Source organism: Symphodus melops (genome assembly GCF_947650265.1).
Source record: "Symphodus melops genome assembly, chromosome: 13".
NCBI lineage: Eukaryota > Metazoa > Chordata > Actinopteri > Labriformes > Labridae > Symphodus > Symphodus melops.
The window spans coordinates 2615378-2641789 of NC_136703.1; the positions used below are offsets into that span (position 1 = coordinate 2615378).

The 26412-nt window shown below is 43.6% G+C and overlaps 1 protein-coding gene across 1 annotated transcript in view; it reads right to left on the minus strand.

Annotated features, from left to right (window-relative positions):
* Positions 1–26412, minus strand: part of LOC306833641 (plexin-A1-like) — a 258108-nt gene that overhangs the window by 224026 nt on the left and 7670 nt on the right. Inside the window, 1 exon segment of the mRNA XM_079359035.1 lies at positions 7216–7423. The gene's annotated coding sequence lies outside the window, so the exon portion shown is untranslated.

Genomic DNA, 26412 nt, shown 5'->3' on the forward strand with positions numbered 1-26412 from the left:
TGTGTGTGTGTGTGTGTGTGTGTGTGTGTGTGTGTGTGTGTGTGTGTGTGTGTGTGTGTGTGTGTGTGTGTGTGTGTGTGTGTGTGTGTGTGTGTGTGTGTGTGTGTGTGTGTGTGTTGGGAGGAGTGTCATTCTTCTCACTGACTCAGCATTTCTGCGGCGCCTCGTCATTCCTGTCATTTCCCTGCGGTTTGCTCACAGCTGGAGGCAAAGTGGGACCTGCCATCAGATCCAAATGTTTAAAACTCCAGATCCATGGCACTTTGTCTTCACCTTGTACTTCTCCCCAGCTCGGGAGATAGTTTCTGATGGTGAAACACTAATCACACAAACGCTGCTTTGTGTTTGTTACGCTCCGTTCCTATTGTGGGAGAGTAGAAACTGGACTCCTGCAGAGCTTTGTTTGGTCACTCACTCAGTATGAAGACAGAACTTCTTGTTTTATTTTTCACAGCAGGAAAAGGCAAACAGTTGAGTAAGACGATGAAGACAACAACAGTGAAGATAAGGCCCGTCTGTACGATCAGATCTCAACTTTAACTGTGTTCTTTATGCTTTTCTGAGACAACATTTTCAACAAAAATGAATCTTGCTTTTGCCTGTAACGATATGTTAAATGGACTTGAGCTTGTATTGCACTTTTACACTGCAGGTCAAACTTACACATTGACACACTGATGGCAGAGGCTGCTGGGTACTGAGACCATCAGAGTCTAATTCCACACATGTGGCCGACCAAGCAGCGGGAGCAAATTGGTGGTTACGCGTCTTTCCCAAGGACTCATCGGACACGAAGTGTTTCCATCATCATCCATTTTTTCCTCTAAATTTGACCCAAAAGCAGAAACAGTTAGCATCATGTTAGCCCGCTGCACTTTTATGATTGATGCGCCTCATGGAGCCGAGTCATCAAAACAAGAAAAGACAGCAAAATGAAAACACGAAGTGATTCACCCAAATGAGCAATTATCATATTTCAACTCTCTCTTTCCATCCTCTCTCTCTCTCTCTCTCTCTCTAATCACTTCCAGAAAGACCACAGTTTGCATTGCACAACCTCATCCTCAGTGCCTTTGTGTCTTCCCACCCGCTCCTCCTCCTCCTCCTCCTGAGTCGTCTCATCTGAGTCACTTTGTCAGAAATGCCGACTCTCTCTCTCTCTCTCTATCTGCTTCGCTGCTTCCAGCTCCCCTGTCTCTCTCCTCTCATTTTCCTCCAGTTTTCATTTTAGAAAAGCCTCGCCTCAGTTGTTTTCTCCTTTCTCTTCCATCTACGTTCTCTGTTGTTTTGTTTTTATTAGTTAATAAAGACAAAAGCACAAAATAGAGCTCTCTCAGTTTGAAGTATTTTAGGTTTTACGCGGGGGGGGGGGACAGTCGGACAGGAACAAGAGAAACCCTGTCGTCTGAAGGTTTTCTGATCCTCCACTCTGTATGCATGTTATTGGTTTGAATTTACATCTTGCAGCTCCGCTGTTGTTGGGTTTTTTTTTCTAATAATTGCTCAAAAGTTGGAGAGAACTGAAACATCTGTCGCTGCCTTCCCTTTAAACTTTTCACCCCGACAACATTCCAGTTTTCTTCATCCTCTTACATCCGCTCAGTTCTGCCTCCCTCCCTCCCTTCGGAGAGCCTCACCAACAGACAGCAGAGCGGACAGTACAACAACACTTCCACCTCTCCTATCCCTCCTCCTCCTCTCTCCTGTGTTCTTCATCTCTACACACGGTGTGCTGCGAAAACAGGCTCCAACACAGGTCGTGTTCCTGTTTACAAACTGCTGCAGCTTCTCTGTCTCTGCTCACGTTTCTTGCGTCTCTGTGGCGTCGGTGATGCCGTGGTTGGATTGCACGCCCCATGAACAGAGGCTGCTGTCATCAGGACGGGCAGCCCCGCCGCATCTCATTCCAAACTCTCGCTCCCTGATTCTCTGATTCTATCCACGGTCCGAGCACGACATAAACTGATAGAAAGCCTGCAGTGCGCGTTCTGTGACATCATGACTATGAAGTCGTTCTCTTTATGAAGAAGCTTCAACTCAAAGGGCTTTACGCAAGATCGCCCGGAGGGGAAACTGAAGATGAAGACGATGGATCGAAACCTCTCCTCTCAGAAACCTAACCACAGTCTTTGTTGGCTTCCACGGTGATTGAAATCTGGCGCTGCGACGACAAATTAAGTTGTCAATATGACTCTTCAAATCAAACAGAGGTTTCAGTGCAGGGCTGCAGTTTGGCCTTCGCTTTCCTTCCCCTCTACCTTCCTCTTCCTCCCTCCTGCAAATCCACAAGATCTGGGGAACATCTGACCAGCACTACAGATAACAGAAGACAGATCTGCATCTAAGAGGGGAAAAAACAAGAACGGAGAGCTCTAAGTTTGACCTCGGCCCGGCGCTAAATATACACGAGGAGAGTGTGTGTAAGAAATATAGACACTTCCTGATTGGACTAATGTTGAAGAAGAAGAGGAAAAGCAAAGAAGTTGAGTCATTTCAAAGCAACACACACACACACACACACACACACACACACACACACACACACACACACACACACACACACACACACACACACACACACACACACACACACACACACACACACACACACACACACACACACACACACACACACACACACACACACACACACACACACACACACACACACACACACACACACACTTTTTGCTGCCTCGACTGTTCAGACAGAACATAAGGCAGAAATTGGCCATTTGGGACAACAAACACAAGCTGTATGTTCTGCAGCAGCAGAGGAAAATGGGTTGCTGAAATACTTTTAATTGCTGACAAAACAACTGCAGAATTATCCTTGCTCACACTCGGAGAGGAAACGACTCCCCCGCACACCCACCCGCTGTTCTGTCTCCCTTTAAAACACCCAACTTGGATGTTAACGACAATCAAAAAAAGATTCTTGCAAGTCCTATTTTCAACCAGGAAGTGAGTGTTTGCAATCAGTCGGTGTGTAAAAGTGTCTGCCACCTCCGTCTTGTGGTTACCTGTCACATCTGTGCAGCGCCGGAGCATCTCCCCCCCCCCCCCTTCCCCCCCACCCTTACAAGAGAAACTATTTCAATCTGCCTGCCCTGTTTGATCGGCCTCGGCCTTTCACTGCAGAGGCTGCATCAGATGTGGGTAACTTAAAAGCTCCATCGCTCTCTCTCCACATCTCTCTCATCTTCTTTCCCTCAGCCTCTTTCTCTCCGTCGGTTTTGTTCAGACAGAAATTGGATGTTGTGAACACTTTGTCACGGGCTCATCAGAAATAGAAGCAAAAAAAAAAAAAAAACAACAAAACTAGACAAATTGGCTCTGCTGCAGTATCACCTATACTCACGTTGAGGTTATTCCAACTGTGTGAGGACTTATCGTTGTGCAATGCCTGACACAGTTAGATACTAAATACATGATGTGAAGAGGCTCCATTTGAGTTATGTGATAAGTTTAAATTATTGATTATACCCTCGTTACTATATATGCTGCTCTCATGAGCTGTGTGCTCTCATTTCTAAGATGTAAATATCTGAGCAGGCTTCTCATACTTAAAACAGACTGCCTGGATGTTCCTGTGATCACAATCTAAACCACTCTTAAAGTTTGTTTTTCTTACATCTTGCTCTTTTTCCTCGACTCGTACTTCTTCATTGCTTCCACGACATCATCTTTTTGCTTTGTCGCTCTGTTTGCCACCTTTGGCGTCTTATTCACGTGCACAAGATTGTTGACTGCAGGTCATAAAGACAGACATGGTTGTGTCTGGTTTCTTTTCCCACTTCCTGTCAAACATCATTGTTAACAACACGCAGTCTGTGTGGATTTGATATATAATTAACCTGCACGCTCCAGCGCCCTCTCTGGTGAAGCCACCCCAAACAAACATGATCAGTCCTTCATATATGTCACTTAAAGAGCTTTTCTCTGATTTTCTAATGTTCACTTGATTAAGTTTACATTTACATTTCAGTAATACAAACTTCTTGTGTCTTGCGCCTGAAACAGGGAGGAACATGACAAAGTCTGTATACTGTGGGCTCCCTCCGACTTCACGTGGAAATATCACTAAATAAATGTCGATGTGGAGTCAGGGTGAAACATGTGGCTGTTTGCTTTCACACGTGTGTTTTGTGAGAGAGGCATGTGATGATAAGGCCACAGGTTGGACCCGAACTCAGGCCACCAGCACTCTACGTTTTAAACCTGCAGCAGAGCAGCCACCCACCTCCATGGCTTCTTGTTATTCTAATAACCAACAGTCGCTCTTGTTATGACAGAAGACAAAAGGCAGAGAGAGCAAAAAAAAAAAAAAAAAAGCGCCTAATGGATGTTGGTTAAAACTGATTATGTAATTCAGTGGCAATGTTTCACTGTTTAAACTTGCTTGGAGCTTTCAAATTAAATCTGTCATATTTTCATTTCAACCAAACCGTCACTCTTTGATTTGATCTGCGTGCCTATCTGGGCTGATCAGATAAATGGCCTTTTTAAAAAGCACTTAAAACACTTGTGCTTGAGGTGGGATTCAAACTGGTATTTTGCCGTCTAATATCAGCTTACTTGGCAGTCAAGTCCTCAGCAGCTCAACAGGCAGGGAGCATGCCTCAAACGCTGCTGGATGGCTGCTTCAGCTCCCGCTGGGGCCGCTGCCGCAGCATTTAAATGCAGGCACTCTGAATAAAAACCCTCAGCTAAATGCCGCTTTCATTACATCCTATGGACTCTTTATGATAGCGCACGCTTCCTCTGGGTGTTTCTCAGATGGAATGAGTTGAAACTGCTTTATCAATCTGCTTTATTGTCATTCTACGGCCATCTCTCCTCCTTGCTTTTATTTATTGCAGGCATTTGAGGCTCGACGCAGGCGGACCGCAGGGTGCACAGTCGATTGTCTGCAGCGCTCAGCTCAGCTGGTGCCTGAGCCGGAGAGCCTCTGAGGGAAACTGACACAATACCAACCCCCACACACCCACCTGAGCCCCCTACACACACACACACACACACACACACACACACAACTGCCTGGCGTGCTAGTCAGCCCACAGAGTCCATTCTCACTTATAATGTGGCTCATAACACTCAATGTCAAGGAGGCTCCAGAAGGAACACACTTTAGCCAACAGTAAATGAAGTCACATCACTTCATTTTAAGAGCACTTTACAAACTACGGAGTTCATTTTCAGCAGTTCATTTAAAAAGGAGTTTCAATGATGACAGCCAAGCTATGGCGCCAGCCTGATCCCGAAGGACACCACAGAACAACCACAGCTCATTAACAACACAGTACATGTTCTAATGCCACACGAGGAGAAACGATGCACAAGAAGACAAAAATGATTCCTACCTTTGCATTTAAGTTGTGCATCTCTTGCAAAAAGCTCGTTGGATTATGCATTGCAGCTAATTGGCCAGGTTTATAGAAAAAAATACACATTTGAGTGACAAGAGAAATGATGTCGACATTAACGTTTGCGATCACACAGAGGACAAACTTGTACTCTCTTGGGTTTAAGACAGATCGTCACGTTGCCTTCCTGTAAACGTGACACAGTCGGCCTCCGAAACATAGAAAGGTGGATACATAGAGAGTGAGGGGGGAAAGGATGATCTCCACTAAGAACAAATTAATAATAAAAGACTCCAAGAATAAACTAGGTAATTAGGTTACAGGCAGCTCAAAGCGCATGCAGCAGAGCTATCATCGGGGGTCTTATGATTCTGACTCATTCCAGGCTCAAACCTTTGAAAACAGAGTGTGTCTGCGGGTGAAACGGGAACTAATGTGTTCCAGAGTCATTATGTCACTATAACTATGCATGCAGTCACTTTGCATGTCACGCCTCAGCCCCAAAGTGGAGGTGATGTTTCTGTCTTATCAACTCGTCCCAGCACAGGCACACACATAAGAGTGAGGGGGAGAAGTCGACCCCCCCCCCCCCATACATCTCTTTGCATCTCCTCTACAGCTCCCACATCATCTCACACTCATCCTCGCAAGTTCACCCGGGAGAGAGATAAGACGGAGAGAGGGAGATGAGAGGAGATTCAGAGCATGCAAAAAGAAGACTCTCTCTCTCACACACGCACACACACACGCACACACACACACACACACACACAGTAAATCTAAAGAGATTTTTCTATGTGCTTCCTTGGCAGCCAAACTGGTGGCTGGGCGCCCGTAGTCTCTCCAAATCAGCCTGTCTGCCTCACCTACGCAATTCAAGTCAAAAATTCATAAGGTGACACAAAACTGTCAGGGCAGGTTGATGCTACTCCAAAATGATGCTGTGTGTGTTTAGTTGTGGGTGGAGGATGAGCACACACACACGTGCGCGCGCACACGCACGAACACACACACACACACACACACACACACACACTAACAGGTCAAACATTCTGCACACTTTAAAACATTTACATCTCATGTGTAAACAAGCACAAATAGGCACCCAGCTGCATTCATTTGCAAACATACACACACGATGATGGTATCTGCATGGACTGTATAGGCACGGGCACGCGCATAGTGAGCGCAAGTAAGTTCAATTGGTGTCTTGAACGCAGGTGCGAAGATGGTCAAATTCTGTGTTCAGTCATCACCCACAGTACACATCTTCAGCTCTAATATTATTCTTTTTAAGGCTTGTGTGCCCTTAGCAGAAGCTTCACTGTGGCTACAATTTATGGCCAAAGGCATCACTATACCAATGCGACAACATTCCTGTAATACTGCTGAGAATCTGAAATGTTCCAGACATGAAAGCGCGAACATTTGGGAGATAAGACACACAATCTATTAATTCAGCCAGTGTGCATCCAAAATCCGCAGCGGCGCACACGGCAATGCTTCACCTTCAACAACTTGGCCAATTCCACCACACAACCAGGAGGGACGTTCAGTCATTTCGGGGATCCGCAACCTCGGCGTGCGTGCGTCCGCCTGCCTCTCCTTCATGTGCGTAAAACAATCAAACGACAGAACGCCCGATTTCTCCACTAGCAAAAACTGGTCCATGTATGTTGGGGACGCAGAAGGTAAGAGAGAGATACGAGTGTAAGGTTCGAAGGACGACAAGGCGAGGGAAAGGGAAGTGAGGGTTCGGGGAAATGTCACAAACACTTCGGACGTAGAAAAAGGCTCCAAAACCAGCAAGAAGACGATTAACAACCACAAAAAGTTTGGCTGTACTTACTTATCAAATAGCCAATCGCCTCCATCCCGCTCTGCATGTTTTTTAGGATGTAAGAGTTGAAGTAGAAGACATTTCCATTCCCTGCGGGCTCGTCAGACAGCAGCAGCAGCAGCACTGGTTCCAAAGCTCAGCTCTGCAGTTCCGTGCGCACAGGAGAGCAGCGCTCAGCATGAATGAGAGAGGAGCTGCGGTTAGACTCCGGCATCCCCTGGTAGAGGGAAAGAGAGCGGAGAGGGAGAGGGAGAGAGAGAGTAAGGTTAGTGTCATGAGTGCGCCCCCTGGCTGCTGTAGCAGGTTACAGCGGATCACCAGACGCATTCCTCCGTGGCGCGTATAGGTGGCAGCATTGGACGCGGGGCAGGCTGCGTCTCCGTGTGCTCACGCGCTGCTTCTGGACTGATTTAGACTCATACATGACATGATGAAGGCTGTTTTAGTGGAATCAGGTTCTTTGATGTATTCCCGATAAAAGGATGCGTTAATTCAGCCTGATTGACTGCTGCTGTCTCATAATGCATTCAGAGAGACACCTCACTGTTTTCATGTTTCATGCTGCTCACAGTGAGTGTGTGTGTGTGTGTGTGTGTGTGTGTGTGTGTGTGTGTGTGTGTGTGTGTGTGTGTGTGTGTGTGTGTGTGTGTGCACTCAATGTGATCATTACTCGTGTTCTTTGTGGAAGGGCATGCTCGTGTGTCGGCATGTATGTACAATGCATGCATTTGTGATATAACACCAGTCTTTGCATGAATATGTGTACATTGTGGGGCTGTGAGTGTGTGTAACTGAGTAGCATGCAGATGCATTTGTGTGCATGTTTGTGTGTGAATTCAACAGCGTTCACATCTGAAGGTCAGCTCCCTTGAAACTTCACAGATCATCTCTATCGACATCGCTGGCCTTGTCTGTTACTTCACCAAAGACCACATCCTGCTGGGGCTCATTTAGAGAATAAAGATCCCTTTTCTCCCCCCGACGACAGAAAGGTGGATTGATTATTTCAAACCTCAAATTTGAACTATTGATGTAAAACAAAAGGTGGATCTGAAACAGCAACACTCTGTCACCTACAATAAATAACCCAGATTGTCCACTTGCAGCTGCCTTATTAAACTAGCAACATTACATCAGAATTAAACGTGCACAGTCGAGGGAAAGATGTGTATTTGGGCTCTTTAGCTTATTTCTCTTATCATGAAAACCTTAACAGATTAGTTGTATTAAACTTAAATATATACATAATGAGGGGCGTGTCCTGTAAATGAGACTTGGGTAATGTTAATGATCAGGTAATGTCAGCTCATCTTATTGGCATCGCTGAGCTTGACATCATAGCTGTATCAAGGATTTTTTTTTTTTTTGCCTTTTGAAGACTAATCCATGGCTAAATAACTCACAATAAAATGGCACCTTTAAAGAACGTCATATCCACTGGTGACATCCACTGTGAGTGTGTCGACACAAGGAAAGATTTGTTGACAATAAAGAAAAGGTGTTGTTGTTTTTTCTGCTCGTATCCAAAGGTTTGTGTAGTTTCGGACTCCTGCGCTGCCGACTATGACCTTTGCAGTCCCCTTGTGCAGATTAAATGTTGACATTCCTGCCCATATTCGTGATGACTCAAGAGTTTTCATACAGAGCGACGGGGTGTCGGGTGTCCCTCCACACAGAGACAGAGGATGTGGTTACACAGATGATACTCAGGCACTCACATTACAGTGTGTGTGTGTGTGTGTGTGTGTGTGTGTGTGTGTGTGTGAGTGTGTGTGTGTGTGTGTGAGTGTGTGTGTGTGAACCTGCTCACTTCCATGGTCTTATGTGGCTCCATGTAGCACGGCAGGTCATTGAGTTCATTTGTCATTCTCGTCATCCACCTTAAATTGTTTGTATAAATGAAATCTTTAGGAATTAAAATTTATTTTATTTAATTTAATTTAATATTTAGTTTTGGAAAAAAAAGGGCTCGTTTTGGGGTTCAAAGCTGTTCTTAGCTGACAGACCGCTTGATCGGATGAGTCATTCCTAGCGTTCGGTGACATTTGAGTCCCCATGACATATTATGGTGTATTTTGTTTAAAACTGGGTCAATACTCTTTTTGAAACGTTTTTCTTCAAGTATAAATCTTACTCTACCATAGAAAAAAAGGATATATCCTCAGAATTGATTGTTTTAAATTAAATGTTCTCATGTTAGTGAAGGGCAGGTTAAAATGCCATGTCCCCAGTCATGTTTACGCAACTAAAATTGCATAAATATGGCATAAATATAAAAAAAAATTGAGATTTCTTTTTATTGGTATATAGTCTTTTTTTAAATGTTGCTCATCATATAATAGTTTTTGTCATTTATATAATTTTAATGCATAAAATCATTAAAAGACATTGTGTCCCTGAATTGACTGTCCACCCTGTTACTCTGGTGAGAGTCCCTTTGGACGAGCCCCCTAAATGTTCCCATGGTAACAGAACTCTTAGGCTATGCTCTCAAGAAGTGATACATTTTTGGAGGGAAACATCAACAAGAAGCCCAGTGAGTATCACTCTTTTATCAACCTTTTTTTCAATGTTTTAGAATTGTTTATAGATGTGGTAAAGCATAACATGTCCACTCTGTTACCCTTATATTTAGTGGAAAACAGTATTTTTTTGTGGTATTGAAAATATTGCTGATAAATATGTACAAAATACTCCTTAATGGTCGTTTTGTATTAGGTTGTTTTCCTTCATAGGGGTAGAAATGGCTAGGTTTAGGATAAAATGTCCCCCCTGTTACCGTCCACCCTGTTACTGTTATGATCAGTAACAGGGTGGACACGGTGAATGAATTTGTGTTTACAGCATGTTTTGACATTTGTTATAAGTGTATTATGTATTATCTATTATAATCATTATTTAAAAATCAATTATTTAAATCAGTATACATGTATTTGTTAGAAAAATGGCACCAATGTCTGCTGCGGAAAAGCAGCAGCGTTACAGGGCACGTTGTGATGCAGACCCTGTGAAAAGGTTAAATTACCTCAAAACAGAGAGGGAGAAATGGAGAAGGGACAGGGAGGAAGGAAGAAAAAAGAAAATATCAGAACAAATGCCTTATCAAGGAGCCACTACCTCTGAATAAGAGGTCATTCAAGCTTGAGAAGAAACTATGGAGTTTCTTAGAAAAGAATCTTGGGATCTGGTTAGGAAAATAGTTTGCGTTTCCTCAAACATCTGTTGGTTAGTAACAGTAATTTTTTTTCCTATGTTGTTTAATGGGTAGGGAGTAAATATGAAGTTTGAGGTGGAAAGGTTCCTGTTTTGGTCAGGCGGTGGGGTAGATGAATTGTATTTCTTTAATAATAGGAACTTATTTGGTAATTTTGTTTATTTGTTAAGATCCCCAGTAGCTTCTGTGTTAAACAGTAGCTACTCTTCCTGGGGTCTCCATATTTTCATTGACAATATTTCATTAAATGGTGCATGTGTGTGTGTGTGTCCACCCTGTTACCCATGTGTTTTTGGGATATTAATAAAATAAAATACAACAATATGATGTTTATCTTTGTGGTTATTTGCAGGGAATAAATTGGTGAAATACAATCAATTAAAACATTTTTCAAATTCCATCAAACTTCCTTTTATTTCTAAAAGACATATGTAAGAATTACGTTTTACGTCAAGCTATAACAGCTTTTTCAAGATAAAGCTTGTTCAAGAAGAAAAATGTTACAATGCTTTTCCAGTGTAAAGAAAGGGACATTTGAGCTTTAAGAAAATGTAATTAAGAATATGACAGGGTTTTCAAAACAATACGTAATAGAGATGATAATGTCTGGTAACAGGGTGGACATTTGACCTCTGTCACACGGAAAGAATCTATCTAAAATTAATAGATTATAATATCCTGAGCTGGACTAATATCATTTTCTGATAGTTTATAAAGCCCTCCTTCAGATCAAATGTTGAAATCATGAACATTTTGACTTTTTTTTTTGAAAAGGTATCGAGCTGAAATGGCACCGAATAGCAGGAATGACTCGGATGCAGAGCTAACTTCTTCAGAAGTCATAATGTTATTTAGTCTCAGTTAAGTGAATTAAACAACAGAAGAAGATGATGATCACTTACTGGTAGTAACACTAGCACTAAAGAAAGGACATCTTCTTCATAATAGTTGACTTATTACCCCATTTTATCCTTCTTTTTTGTTGGCTAAATGCTCCACAATGTTCACATCCTTGTTGCTAATCATTTCTTCCTTTTGTTGCTGCAGGAAAGAAGTGTAAAATGTGTTCATCACAGATATTTTCACACTGTCAGCAGCTGCAAACAAACCCCTCTTTTGCTATTATGCTGATTCGTAAGCTCTGTCCCTCAAATTCATGGAGGCTTACTGCCAGGGCAATGACTCTTACAACTCACTAATAACAGGAACATTCCTCGAGCCTCAGCCATCCAAGGGTGAGTTAGCCTCAAAGGGGGAAAAGCAATCTTTAATGCTGTCAAGGAGTAAGTGTGTCCCTCATTTGGTGAGAGTGTGGATCATGCTGAGGCAGGACTGCAGCACACAAACACCACCTGTTGCTAACTGGCTTAAACTGTGATGTGCTGCTCAGTCCAAGCCACTTTGTTTGTGCACGGCTACGACTCTGTGAATGGAGAATAAACACAGAATTTCTGTTTTTCATGAAAGCCACAGTTTGGAAAATGTTCGAGAGACTGTGAGATGGTAAATTATTTTGATTAAAGGGTTAAATACCCAACCTTCTTCCAAAACATTAAGCATGGGGAAGAGGAGCTTCAGATTGGGGGGGGGGGATGCAATCTCCTCATTGGTAATATTAAGACTTGGCAGCATCTATGCTAACTACAAAGGTAAGGTGCAGAGGGACTCTGCAGATCGAACACGGGGCGGGAGACCAGAAGAGTCTAGTTATGGCGCACGGTCAAGACTGCGACCACACATAGGAGCACAACACAGAGACCATGAAAGCTACTTTACTGACTTTGTGTCTGTTTGGTCAGATACAGCCAGAGCACTCCAGTATTTCTCCATAATGAAGGCTGTCCACGTTGTGTACCTGCATGCTTGTGCTCGTGCATGAACCGTACTATCCTCCAAGCCAACCGTGCATGAGATCAGAGCACTCACTATTTAAATGAACTGGACTTGGGGGGTGAAGCGTGCTTGGCAGGGTCCGGTTTGTTTATGGGAGTGCTCCTTTAGAGACCGTGGGCCCTGCTGTGAAGGTTGGATCAGACGCCTTTCAGTGAGAGGGCAGGAGGGAGGGAAAACCCGGATTAGAGATGAGGTAAGGAGGAGTCGTTTATGTTGCTTTTTTGTAGGTAAGAAAAACGTACCGAAAATTGAGAAGTGGATGAAATATTTGCTATCAGAGGAGCCATTCATTAAAAATAGAAAAACAAGTTTGAGCTGCAGTCACATAAAAAGTTAAAGTGACATCAGTATAGTGTGATTTAAGGGTCAGCATGTGAAAGAGTTCACCCGTCTTGTGGCCTGGAGGGTCATTTTTTCCCTGAGCGTGGTTCTGCAGGACCGGGCGACAGCACAGGTGTTTGGAAACGTTAGCTTTGATGTTTCCTATTAAAATTGCATGAACTTTTTTTTTTTTTTTTTTCTTTTTCAAACAGACTTTCCAATTGGATTTTGAATCAGCCAATCAGCACGTTTGATGTGCAGAGCAGTGCGTGAGGTTTTTCATACTGGACGTTTGCATGTTGACTCTTCAGTGACCTCCCCTCTCTGGTAGATCAGCAGGGACAAAAAAAACCCCCCACATATTTCACGAGCCAGATGCTGACTTAAAACACACTATTTGTGATATATTTCCAACAAACTACAAACAGGAGACCCATCCTTTCCTGTGTATAAACGGACTAGTCCAAACGACACTAAGAGCAGACAAACAGACATTTCTATAAAACTGCTGTTGCTTTTGACTTTTACTAGCGAGTGAAATGGCTCTGCCTCTGACATGGGTCTTGGTGTGCGTGGCTTCTCAGCATGTGGCTGAACATGATGTGACTAAAATGTTCTTTGATCAGCTTACAATCTGTATCTCTCTTTTTTTTCTTCTTCCTACTTTGCTAATATCTCGCTCCATCTCTGCCACCTTCCAGCAGAGCCTTGATCAACAACGTCCATTTCATCCCATAAACGCCGGCTGATGCCAAATCATAATTAAAATCTCTACGGAGAAGCGTCAGAAAAAGGAGCTAATTAGGATTTTTTTTACTCTGCTTTTGTTCCGGGTTTTTTTTTGTGCTTTTAGACACAAATGACATAAACTGCATTCATATTTCTGAGGAGGGTCGAGGTCTCTTAGTGCGATTTCCGTCTCAGTTTGTTGTGTTTCCCTCACCTGATTCTTTGTGTCATTTTTGTTTTTGATCAGTGATCAAATTAAAGCGGTTCTCCACTCAGAACAGCAGTAATTACAGAGAGAGAGAGAGAGAGAGCAGTGGATGGGGAAACAGACAAGTGAGCAGGAGGGGACAGAGAGATGGAGAGTGAAAGGGAAAAAAAAAAGCTGGCAATCATTGAGAAAGAGAGTGTGGGTGGTGAGGGACTCTTAGTGGAGCAGCTCAAAGGACAACCAAGCTTCTTTGCGCTTGTTTTGTCCCTGCGTGTTCTTTGTTGTTCACATGATGCTCACCCACGCACACTGCACAGGTGGAACCAGGAAAACTCGTACACAAACACACATGCACACACACATACACAGTGGCTAGGCTAAAAGGTCAGACTTCTTCAGAGCTTCCATCCCTTTGTCTCCTGTGGATGTGTCTGTAATTACAGCCTGGTCAGTGATGAACAGCAGGTAAGGCTGCTTGTGCCACGGCTAACTGGAACCTTATAATCTTTGAATCTGCACAAGTGCAAGCAAGACGGCCAATGAGTCACAGCCAACAGAGAGCACAAAGAGCCAACAGGACAGATACGAGAACCACATCCCTGGACTTTGGTTGTGTTATAGTTTGCATTAATCACTGTAAGCAAATGATAGATTTTGAAAATGAAAATAATCTGTTGATGTGCTGGAGTTAGCGTAGAAGTTTATCATGACGGTTCAGGAGAAGGAGCCTGTTAATCCTCCTGATTAACGTGACCTGCTCATCCACTAAAACTGTTTCCAATGATCCGTCAGGTAAGCTTGTAATCTTTGAGCACTTCACCTGCTGTGTAGGTGCCACTCAATTACATTTCCTTCGTAGAGTATGATTATGCATTTTTAGCTTTAAATTAATACGTTTGCATTCTGAAAAAAAAACAAAAACAGCTTTAAAGGTATATTTTCCCGATATATTTTGCAAGGGCTCAATCCCGCCATCACAGATGTCTTGTGTGATGTCACAACCGATATGACAGCTCTGGGAGAGGGAGAGGACTGGACGACACTCGGAAAGACACACAGTTCCATCTCGCAGCACAAACGTCATCGCTCCTCTTTCCCTTCGCCATTTTCTTTTGTTTAAGCTCCTGACATTAGCATGTGCTGAGTGCTCTCATTGGTCAACGTCAGCGAGATGGAAGACGTCGCAGATCATAGACTTTTATTTATTTTTTTATTAATCATAGTTTTTTGTCCATGATAGACGCCTTGATTGTGATTCACTACGACACGACGCAGGATGAAACGATGGCTGAAACCTTTTGACTGAAGGACGGAGTCGTAAGCGCTGGTATCGAATCATTGCTTCAGTAAAGTGAATACTTCTCCTTCTTGAGCTCACTGAGTGTAAATGACTCATGTGAGTCTCTAAGAGAGTCGGAGACATTTTCTCTTCATTTATTCTAATTACACTCTTTGATGCACAGATACACAAACTTCATCAGATCACTTGATTGAGTGTTCAGACAATGAGCTCATTTGGAAACTTCAAGTGGAAGGAGCTCACTGTTACACTGATAAACAGTTAGCATGCTCATAGACGCTGCATGTGTTAGAATTTTACGCGTTTCAATGGAAGCAAAGAAGGGTTGGGACTTTTAATGTGTTGCTTGAATACAAGCCTCTCCCAATGTGAGCACTGCTTGTGCATCAACGACGCATGTGAGACATCTTCTAAAAGCTTCAAGTTTCATTTGGTGTCATCTCAGTTACGTCTCCTTTGCTTTTAAAAGTTTAATAGTCGTCACGAAAGCAACACAAGTCATTATTTCATAAGCGGCGCACGGGTTCAGAGGGAGTCTGGATGACACGGCGGAGAAGCAGCAAAATGAAAGTGTTGTTAAAAAAAAATAAAGATAAAATGCTGTTGATCATAATTGTCGGTGGTGAAATTGCTGGTCTGAATTTCCTCTAAAATCTTGCTGCGTGTCACCGACCGCTGAGCTTTGGTATCTGCAATTATTTCTCTGGAAAAGATTTCATTTAAACTTCAATATCACCTCCTCCTTTCCCCCCCCATTCTGCTCGTCTCTCGCCCCCCCGCCCCCTTCTCTTTATCCCTTGCCTCCTGCTCTGGACCAATTTGGGGTGGCGAGGCGATGGTTATCTAAATGCAAAGTGATGCTGTAATAGCACTCAGGAGTAAACGACTGTTGAGACCAGGAGATGGAGGGAGAGGGAGACGGAAGGAGGAGGGGGGTGTCAGCAGGAGAAGAGAGGCGGAGGAGGAGAAGGCAGAGGTTGTATGACAAGCAGAATGAGAGATAAGGAGAATAAATAAATACGAGGGGTGATGCAGCAGTGAGAGATGAATGGGCGATGAATGAGCGGGAACAGAGTGAGAAAGAAATAAAAGAAGAGAGGGATTGGAGAGAGTGAGGAAGAAGGAGGGCGGAGAGAGTTAAAGAAAAAACAAGGAAAACAAACGCAGCAGGAAAATAGAGGAATATTGTTCAGGAGAGAAGTGTACAGTGAAGAGGATTATAAGAAAACAATCTGTCGTTCACCTGTATGTGTGTGTACGTACCCTAACAAGAACTTCTTTTTTAAACCAAGGAACCAAAGCAGGAAGTCTAATGACATTGTTACGGCACAGTCAAACCTCTTGAAGGAAAGGACGAAATACATTGAAGACAAAAGTCATTTTCAGAGGACCTCCCTGTACTCCTCTTCATCTGGTTGTTCACACATTAACGGATGGATGTGTGTGTGTGTGTGTGTGTGTGTGTGTGTGTGTGTGTGTGTGTGTGTGTGTGTGTGTCAGACAAAGCAACCACTATACGACATTATAAAGAGAATATTTACTGATGTGTAGTTCAACAGAATCACAAATAATCTCAAATAAAAGAGTGAAGAAGAACATACTGGAGAACAGAGAACATAATGCTGCACGTTCAGTACGTGTGCACAGAGATCCTGCCGGCGTGTTTGAGTGGTTAAATGTGCATGTATGTAATCTTTAGAGGGAGACAAACGTGGGGAAAATGCCACAAATATCGTATTGTTATTCATGCAAAAAATGGACAAGACAAAGGAAAAGATGTCAATCAGATCTCTGCACGACTGTTGTCATGGCAAAGCTGGCATCCAGAGAGGCGTGTGTGTTGTCAGTAACACTACAGAAACACACACACCGATCTCTTTCTCTTTGGCCTTTAGCTCTTCGTGCGGAGTGAAGGAGTCACCCCTCGGCCTCTGCTAACAACCTGATTGTCCGTCTGTGTCTTGGCCAGAGTGTTAGCATTTAGCTCATTGATTTCCTTCAGTCAGTCGCTGTGATTAAACAGACACAGGAGCCCAGCCCGCTCTTCTTAACAACACGTCTTCCTCTGCAGCAGGGCATGAGGTCTAAGATGTATTTACTCATTACAGACATCCTCTCATAGACCCAAACCTTGTGTTGTCTAAGAGCCATGTCCATAGAAGAAACACTTACAGGGACCACATGACAGGATTATGTCATGGCTTCTATAGAGCAGGTGTTGAATTGAATGCAAACTGGAGCTGTTGTCGTTTTCACCTTTTTTCAGAGAGATAAGAAATGTTGGGAGCAGAATAAGGGGAACAACATGCAGAAAGCGATCTTCTTTATCGTCCTCTCTTTCGACCCTCTTCCATCTTTTTTCTGTTTGACATTCCCTCATCCATTTCATGATTGGTATATCAAACAGCAATGCGATTCACGTGACAGTGCGACTTAAAACTTTGCCAAGGCTGACATCAAACTTGCAGATAACTTCCCTTCACCTATTCTCTCTCCTCTTTTCAAACCGCTTGAAAATGATATTCAGATCCCAAGGCCTCACAACAGACTTTCTCACAATATGAAGGAGCAAGGCTGCAGGGAAAGAGCTCTGACCTTACGTTTTTGTGGAGCTTCTCTTTTCAGAGCTGTTTCACTTGTTACAACAGATGGTCACAATGATGTACAGTGCCTTCGCTCATAATGGCAGCTTTTTTTTTTTTTACACAATGGAGGAGTCATAAAAATGAGAACATATTCGCAAACCGTGATGTGTGCACGTCATGTGTGCACGTTAGCATTCACAGAGAGAGAAGAAGAATGTCAGGGTGAAAAGTGACATAAAGGATTGGTTTTCTATGAGACAAAGAAAAGCTCCTCTCAGGACGAGGTTACTCTTTACTGTGTCCTCGCCATCTCTCTCTCTCTCTCTCTCTTCACTTATCAGCCGAGCGAGAAACACAGTTACTTTGAAAAATGTCTAAACTGTTTAAAACTTTGTTTCAGAATCCAGTACTTAAAATAGTGGACTTGTGTTGACCTGGTTTCAGCTTGTTAGGGGTAGCTGACCCCTAACCCATTTTGGGGGTTTGTGAAATTGCAGCTGTAACTTTATTGATTTTAACCCCTTCTGGCAAAAGTCAGCAAAATGCTGATTTTTAGATGGTTTTAAAGGTTATCTTTTAAAAGCCAGCTACATACCAGACGATCTTCGGCCCTGTTTTCCCCCTCCAACGATCAGGCGGGTGCGTGCGTTATCCTATCTGCAGCTCATTGCAACAGATGATTAGACCAAACAATCCCCAGGTGTGTGGTTTGACCACGATTGTTTGACTGCGTCTAACGGAGTTGGACACGCCCCGATCTTGAAAAGTAAATAAAACGTTAAACAAAAGCTGGAGGCGGCGTCACCAGCTTAAACTCACCCTGCACTTAATCTGCACACACTCATCTTCTCAGCCAGGATCTGATCTGAAGAGTTTCTGCGAGGTCTCCTGTCAGTAACGTCGAACTTCAAGCTGCTGCTCGGTTCAGCAGAACTTTAGGAGCCACCGCACAATCTCCTCATCTCTGGTTCTGTTCATTTTTCAGGGCAAATTAGTATCATAGACTGAAAATATGTGTTGTTATGTGGGAGAACATTAATTCAGGAAGAAATCATAGAAGAGGAAAGAAAAGAGCAAAGATAAATGTGACCTTAACTTTACTTTGCAGCCGACTTTAGCCCGATAATTACTAATGCTAACATTACTGCTTATTAAGGCTGATGGAGGAAGAAAGTTCATGTACTCAAAAAGCCTCTCTCTCTCCCTCTCTGTATCTCTCTCTCCCTCTCTCTCTCCCTCTCTCTCTCCCTCTCTGTATCTCTCTCTCTCTCTCCCTCTCTGTATCTCTCTCTCTGTCTCTCGCTCTCTCTCTCTCTCTCTCCCTCTCTCTCTCCCTCTCTCTCTGTCTCTCTCTCCCTCTCTCTCTCTCTCTGTATCTCTCTCTCCCTCTCTCTCTCCCTCTCTGTATCTCTCTCTCTCCCTCTCTGTATCTCTCTCTCTGTCTCTCGCTCTCTCTCTCTCTCTCTCTCTCCCTCTCTCTCTCCCTCTCTCTCTGTCTCTCTCTCCCTCTCTCTCTCCCTCTCTCTCCCTCTCTCTCCCTCTCTGTATCTCTCTCCCTCTCTCTCTCTCTCTCCCCCTCTCTGTATCTCTCTGTATCTCTCTCTCTCGCTCTCTCTCTGTCTCTCTCTCCCTCTCTCTCTCCCTCTCTGTATCTCTCTCCCTCTCTCTCTCCCTCTCTGTATCTCTCTCTCTCTCTCTCCCTCTCTGTATCTCTCTCTCTGTCTCTCTCTCTCTCTCTCCCTCTCTCTCTCTCCCTCTCTGTATCTCTCTCCCTCTCTCTCTCTCTCTCCCCCTCTCTGTATCTCTCTGTATCTCTCTCTCTCTCTCTCTCTCTCTCTCTCTACATTTTCCCCTCTGTGTTATTCGCTTTACTTCTGTCTGGACATGTAATGAATGAAAGTGAGTCGTGAGATTTTGTCCATTACAAACTCTTTCAGGGAATTAAAAAATTTAAAAAGAAAATCCCTCCTGTGCAGCCCCCTGAATTGTAGCACAAATTAATCCCCTTTCCCAATTCCATCCTTCGCCCCCTAGCTCCCCTTTCGGAATTATCCCTTTTCAATTATGTCTCCCTCCTTTTTCTCATTTCTAGACACCATTGGAAATATCAATGGTGATGAGAGTGGAGAGGAGAAAAGAGGAGTGGAGAAAGGAGAGGAGTGAACGCGTTATTAATTGCTGTGATGTGGATTAGATGTGAGCATCACCAGCACCCCATCACCTCCCTCTATCCTCCAATCACATTTCAATTAATAACAGTCAGCCAGGCTTCGCCTCAAGATGTGCAAGCAAGATGATTGGCCTGTCAGTCAGAGCTGCTCGGGAGCATTTACAATTTGTCACCAGTTTCCTCTTTCTTCGTCTGCTTTCACCGTCACTCACTCTTGTTTCTATCCTGTAATCTCCCCCCCTCCCCCACCACCACCAACACCTCTCCAACCCCCCCCCCCCCCCCCCCCCCCCCCCCCCCCCCCAGCTCCTCTTATCTGCCTCTTCACCCAGGTGTCTTTTCTGTATCCTCAAAATCATGCCACATTTCATCCATTTATTCATTTTTCCCATGATAGCCTGGTCAGCTTTGAAAAGGACCGCCTAGTTGTGTGTGTGTGTGTGCGCTTGCGCGTGTGTGTGTGTGTGTGTGTGTGTTTGCCTGGGATCGCTAAGAGGTTTTCTCTCGCTCGAGATGACATGCAACTTTAAAAACTGTCCTCCTGCAACACATCTCAAATGATGAGAGACAAAACAGCCATTTTCTATCAAGGCCGGCTGCACGCTCTTATAATAACCCGTGACACTGAAATAACCACAAACACATGCACTCACACACTTCAGCCATTTTCGCTTTGCATCCCCTCCTCCTATAGCCAGCTTCCTTTCCAGCGGTCTCTATATGTGCTGGAGAACATTAGAGTCCTTTGAGGATTGACTGTACGGCTGTTTGAAACTTATTTATGAAGTATCTATGAGACGTTTTAAGGACACAATGAGGAAATGTACAAAGTGAAAATCTGAACCAATCCTCTCAAATAATTCCTCTATTTTTAAAAAAAATGGTTTTTTACATGTAAGCTTGGGGTCTTACTGCTCTTTACAGTGTGCTGCCTGCTACCAATCTCCACAAAGACCAGAGGACTTCAGGCAAATGAGGAACCTGTTACTGAGCTGATCCCTATAACACCCTGAATACAGTTAATAAATCCCCAGACACTGAAACCCTGACTATTGGAGCCAGAATTCCCCAAATTGATGTAATAATTCGGGATTGCATGACGCTCAGTTACAGGAGTTAAAAAACTGAATGCAGATGCATTTCAGCATGTGGCCCTTTAATCAGAGTCATCCATCCATTTTGTTATGCTTTCCACAGTCAGGTTGTTGTAGCAGCAGGCGAGGTAAGTCAAACCTGAGACCTTGAATCCAGTGTATTAACTGTATTTGGTACAACAAAGAACAGAAGCAGACGAGTATTTCTCATCACTTGAAGTTCGAGGTAGTGACCGAGGCCTTCAACCGCTCTCTCTCTCCCTTTGTTTTCTCACCTCCTTCTTTTCCGCTCTATATTGCATACATTGCTTTCATCTGTCGTTCTTCCTGCCGTGCATATTTCCTCTTAAATACAGTGATCACTCTGTTCTCTCAGCGACTCAACAAAGTCTACTAAAGAGCCTTCAGCAACCATTCTGCTGTGTTTGGAAGTACGAGTGGTTATCTGACAGAGGGGAAATTATTTTTCTGCCAATTTTTTTGGAATCCGCTACTCGTTACTGAGTGTCTGCAGATTATTGGAAAAGCATCAAAAGCATTTTTATTAAAGCCTTTATCCTCTCCTTTGGTGCTTTGCTTGTAGCTCATGTGTTGGAGGGCAGCTGCTGCAGGAATTAAAGCAGACTGAGCTCCTTGACCAGTGTGTCGGCGGTCGTTATCGTGTTTTTTTAAGCACTCATTCCAGCTGTGAGTTTGCAGTGGTTTCCAGCTAAAAGTCTCAGATAGCTCTTCGACTCTTTCTTCTTATTTTCAAAAGAGCAGCAGACAGTATCCTGGCTCTAATATGACAGTTTTTTCCCCCTCAAAATAACGGCAAACTGAGATCAATGTGCGTCTTGCATCTTTAACTTTTCCAACAAGCAGTTAGTAATTCAGAGTTGCTGTGCTCTTTCCTCCCTTGTTGGAGTCACATCTGCACAAACAGAAGCTTGCAGCTCTCGGTTTTTCTGCACAGTAAGCTGCAGCATCCACAGAGAACATCTTTGACATGTAGTTATCTCACCAGACACGGCTGGGAAATTGATTTTTCACACATCTCAGGATGGAAACGACAAAGAGACAAATCAATTTTTGTTTTTGTTTATTGGAACAATTGTCTCCTTTTTTCCAATATGGCAGACGCTGTACGCCTTTCTTTAAAAGAAAAAAAAAAAAGTCACAAGGCTTCAGTCAGAGAACTCTTGTTGTGATAAATTAACTACTGAGCTGTTAGAAAATAAAAAAAACAATTTTGCAGAAAGATTAGATTTTAAGTAAATCAACAGAGGAATCAAAGACAAACTGTAATGGATTGGATTGTGCCTGAAGTTTTACTCTCGTTTTTTTAAGCTTGTTCCTCTAGAATCTGCAGCATCCTACATTTCTCAGATTTTCAGCCTTTCTGTGGTTGATCCCAGTTCCCTGTGTTGTGTTTTTTTCTGATAGATTGTCAGATTCATGACATAAATGTGTCTAAGATCCCATTAGGAAAATAATTATGTAAAAAGCTAACCCAGCTGGTAAAAAGTCCAGTTTATCCAACCTCGCTCTTTACTGCACATCATCTGCCGCTGGGAATCTTTCGTGTCCCACGATTCGATTTGATGTTAATTTCAATCATTGGGGTCATGATTCGATGGAGAATCTATCTTTGAGTTCAGAACCAGTGGAGTTGCAGAGAGTTCTAACTTTGATCATTTCTGAAGGGACATTAATTCAGATCACTCTTTCAGAGACTCCTCTGTTCAGACAAATCACAACTTTTAGATTTATAATTCAACTCTATATTTGTGTTACGTGTGGCCTGCTCTCTCTCTCTCTGCGTTCTGCAGGAAAGGTGTTTTCGAGTGGCGAGGTGCAGAGAAGCCGGGCGCTCTCACACGCAGGAGGAGTGTTTTGGTTCCCACTCAGTGATAGTCATACCCGTGCCACACCATGTTTAGAGTTTTACTTTGGGCTGAAGATTCCTGGTCATCTGGTGTCTTGTTTTCTGTACGTTAGTTAGATAGTCTTAGGGGGGAGGGGCTGAGAGCGACGACCCATGGCGAGGTTGGCTTGACACCTTCCATCTTTTGTTCTTTTTGGCCGAGCTCTTTTGATTCTTTTTTTAGATTTGTGATTATTTCTTGGGGGAATAATTTCACGTTAATAAACTTGGGGTAAAAACTGTACAGCTGTGTGGCGTCTTATTTAATCTGCTCTCCTTTGTTTTTGAGCTTTATCTGATTATTATGTTTCAGAAGGCCGTAATAATAATAATGTGACTTTATTCGGTTTTATCAGGAGCTTTAATTAACAGACATTTGTAAAGAAAGCATGAACTGATTTAAAATGACTTTAAGATTCAGAGACAGGGAAAGGAAAGTAATCTGAGATGCAGTTTTTGAACTGGTTGAAGACGCAGCCTAATCTTTAAAGGTGTGAAATGTTCTGATTGACAGTCCAGATGTCCCCTGCAGCTCCCCCATGGAACAGCGAACGCACAGCTGAGCTTAAGGAAGCAGAGATGTGCGAAGAAATGAGAAAAGCTGCAGCCTATCTTCTTCTGGCCGAGTGGCTGTGCTCTGCTCTGCTCGTGCTTCTCTCTTTATTAAAAAGAAACACATGTAGTGTCGGGGCGTCCAAGTATGAAATTCAATTCTCATCCCCCTAACGGTATTTTTATTAAAGCTGTTACTATCACGGCAAGCAGGCGGGCGCGGCGTGCTCAGCCTGGCTCGACTCGGCTGTGTGGGTACATACTGTACAAGGAGGGAGGAGACGGAGAGCATTAGGGAGAATGAATGCTGGAAGAAGGATGAATGAGAGACAGACTGTGAGAAAGAGAGGCAGAGGAAGGACACAGTGTGAACGAAGCAGAGGAGGATTGGAGCAGTCAGCGGCGGGGCGACAGAAGAGCTTAATTTGCCCATAAGGCAGCTCAGCCTCTTATGCAATTTAACCGGGACGTGCTTGACTTGAGCTCTGGTTAGCGCCCCGGCACAACCTGGTGCACAGAATCAATGCACATTGAGCATGCAGAGAACAACTCTGCAGCCTGGTTGTTGTTTTTTTTTCATCTCTGTAATAATTGTTCTCAGCTGTGACATAACAGCTTAAATCCATCGTCTGACACTGTGTTCTCACTCAAAGTTTATGTCACACAGAGATGTCACAGTTTTTCTTCCTCCTTGATTTTATGTAGAATAACAATAAGAAACTATAACAAACAGGAGTTGTTTGAAATTAATTTTCAGCGTCGCTTGTTTATAGCGAACAGTCGAACACAACCTACGTCAGGTAGAGAACCGACTGAGCCATGACCATCTTGTGTTTCTAAGAAAGTTAAAGGGTGCAAAGACTCGTCAGCACTTTTCACAGATCGAACCTCCAACCTTCAAACCAAAAGACGACTCCAACCACTGAGCCTCAGCTGTGTTGTCAGGACCAGACGACTCAGCCTCGCATCCTTTTTACCCAGTTGTGATGTGAATTGGGTCCAAATATGTAAATAAATAAAACCCCAAAGACATCAATAATGGAGGAGACGACCACAACAGTGATGAAAAGTGATGAAGTCACTTTGACACATAAATATAAATCAGGCTTAACTTGTAAACTGACGTGTCCAACATCTGTCTGAAGGCATCTTTGTTGAATCCTGAAGATCAAGTTGATCACACACAAACCTCACTCGGACAGTAACACAAGCTGTGCGATATATTACACTCCGCAGAAGAAACAAACAGGAAAGCTGGTTATTTGGTTTAGATTGAATTCACAGTGTGCTAACCTATCTTTGTGTCTGGTTATGTCATTTCATTCTTTAAGCACATTTGGGATGTTTGTGCGTTGGGGCCTGAAATCAGAATTGTCAAACACTCAGCTGCTGTTAGATATTTTCTGCAATAAATCTCTCTCCTCTCCTTCCTGACAGTAAATACACAGTGGGGGTCAGGTGACCCTGCCTGCGCCTCAGAGAAAACAACGCATTGTAGCTAAACTATTCTGACAGGCCTGCCCTTTTTACACATGAGGCAGACGAAGAAGGGAGAGCAGAGCGCAGGGTGGGTCGGGGTTGGCGGTGGTGGTGGAGGGAGCGAGGGTCGCGGGGGAACAATACAAACAAGAAGAAGAGGAAGTGAGGGAGGGGAGAAAGTGAGGAGAGGACAATGAGGGGGTCACAGTGGGACTCAGGGAAACAAGTGGGGGCATGACTTCGAGGCCAGCTGTGCGGCTGGTTGGCTGGTTGCTTTAAAGTGAAGCGATGTCATTGGCTGGTTACATTGAAGGCTTGCGGGCTGCATGGCTGACTGACTGGATATCTGGCCAGCAGGCTGGCTCGGTTGGCAGCAGCACGGAGGGCTGACGGGGGTGCTTGACGGGTGTAAAGGTTGGCGTGCTGTCTCTGTGGATGGCTAGTTGGCTGTGTGAATTCATTATGCATCTCCCTGTATCTGATGATGTGGGTCAGGCTACGTTCTAGCCAGCTGGGGTGGCAGACAAGCTCTGCAGCGAGCGAGGCCCTTAAGCAACAGCCTGCAGCAACACAGAGGAGGCTGCAGCATCAGCAGAATCTCAATGTAATCGGGCTTTATTTGGTTTAGGAACAACTTTACGAAACACTTTGTTTAAACCTGGGAAATACAGATCACATGATGCATGGACAATATTTAAAGCTAAAGGATTGCATGTGCATTTAGGAGGCACATTAAGAATTTTTATGGTCCGTCTTTTACCTGGGATGTGATGTGAGGATTTTTGAGCATGCAACGCAAGAACTGATAATAAAGTGTTGTTATTTTAAAAAAGATAATTGTGACAGTTACATGTCATCAATGCTACGCTAGTTATAGAATGTCGCATTCTGACTATAAATAGGAGGAAATAGTCCTTCCGTCCACCAGACGCCTGTAAAGCTCTCCTTTTTATAAAATCATCAATAAAAACAGCAAGTTGCACGAAAGACAATGTTAGCATTGACCTATGATGTAATGTAACAGATCTGCTCAGACACCCTTCCCCTGGAGCAACAAAGACACTGAGTTCTGTCTTTCCTGTAGCTGCAGCTGAGGTGTCTAAAACGTGGCGTCTCCATTTAATGGTGCTAATCCGCCAATGAGCCGCAGTGGATTCAAACCCTCGTATGAGTCACGTCGACTAAACCATGACATGACAGAGGGAAAGTCAAACAACACTAAGCTAGCACCGTGTCATACTAAACCCCGTTCAACAGCTGTGTGGAAGATCCTGATGCTGCAAAGTTATGTCTATCTAACCGGTGTGATGGCATGCTGAAGCATACATTTCAACTTGACAAGTCAAAACCACCTTGATTGAGGCTTGTCCATGTGAATGATCTGTCCTCCTTATTCAACAGTCTGACCCGAAGAAGCACACCGACCCATGCTGCTCCCTTTCCCCTCACAGTTTGACTCTTGGTCTCTCTTTCGTTCGGGGATCACAATTTAAGAACAAAACAGCTGTTTCAAAAAAAAGAAAAAAAGAAAAGACATCAGGACGGTTAGTAGACAGAGAGAGAAAGTCATAAAGAAGCTAAGTGGGCTTCCCTCAGCAAAACAAGCTTGGAACGTTTGTTAAGTTCACAGCTGCGTTTGATCTTTGTTGGCTTTTTTTGACTGTAAATTTCAAGGGCGGTATGAACCTGTGTGAAGATGACAAAAAAACCAAAGACTGCTCATGCCTGGTAAGAAAAAATAAAAAATTGGTTTTC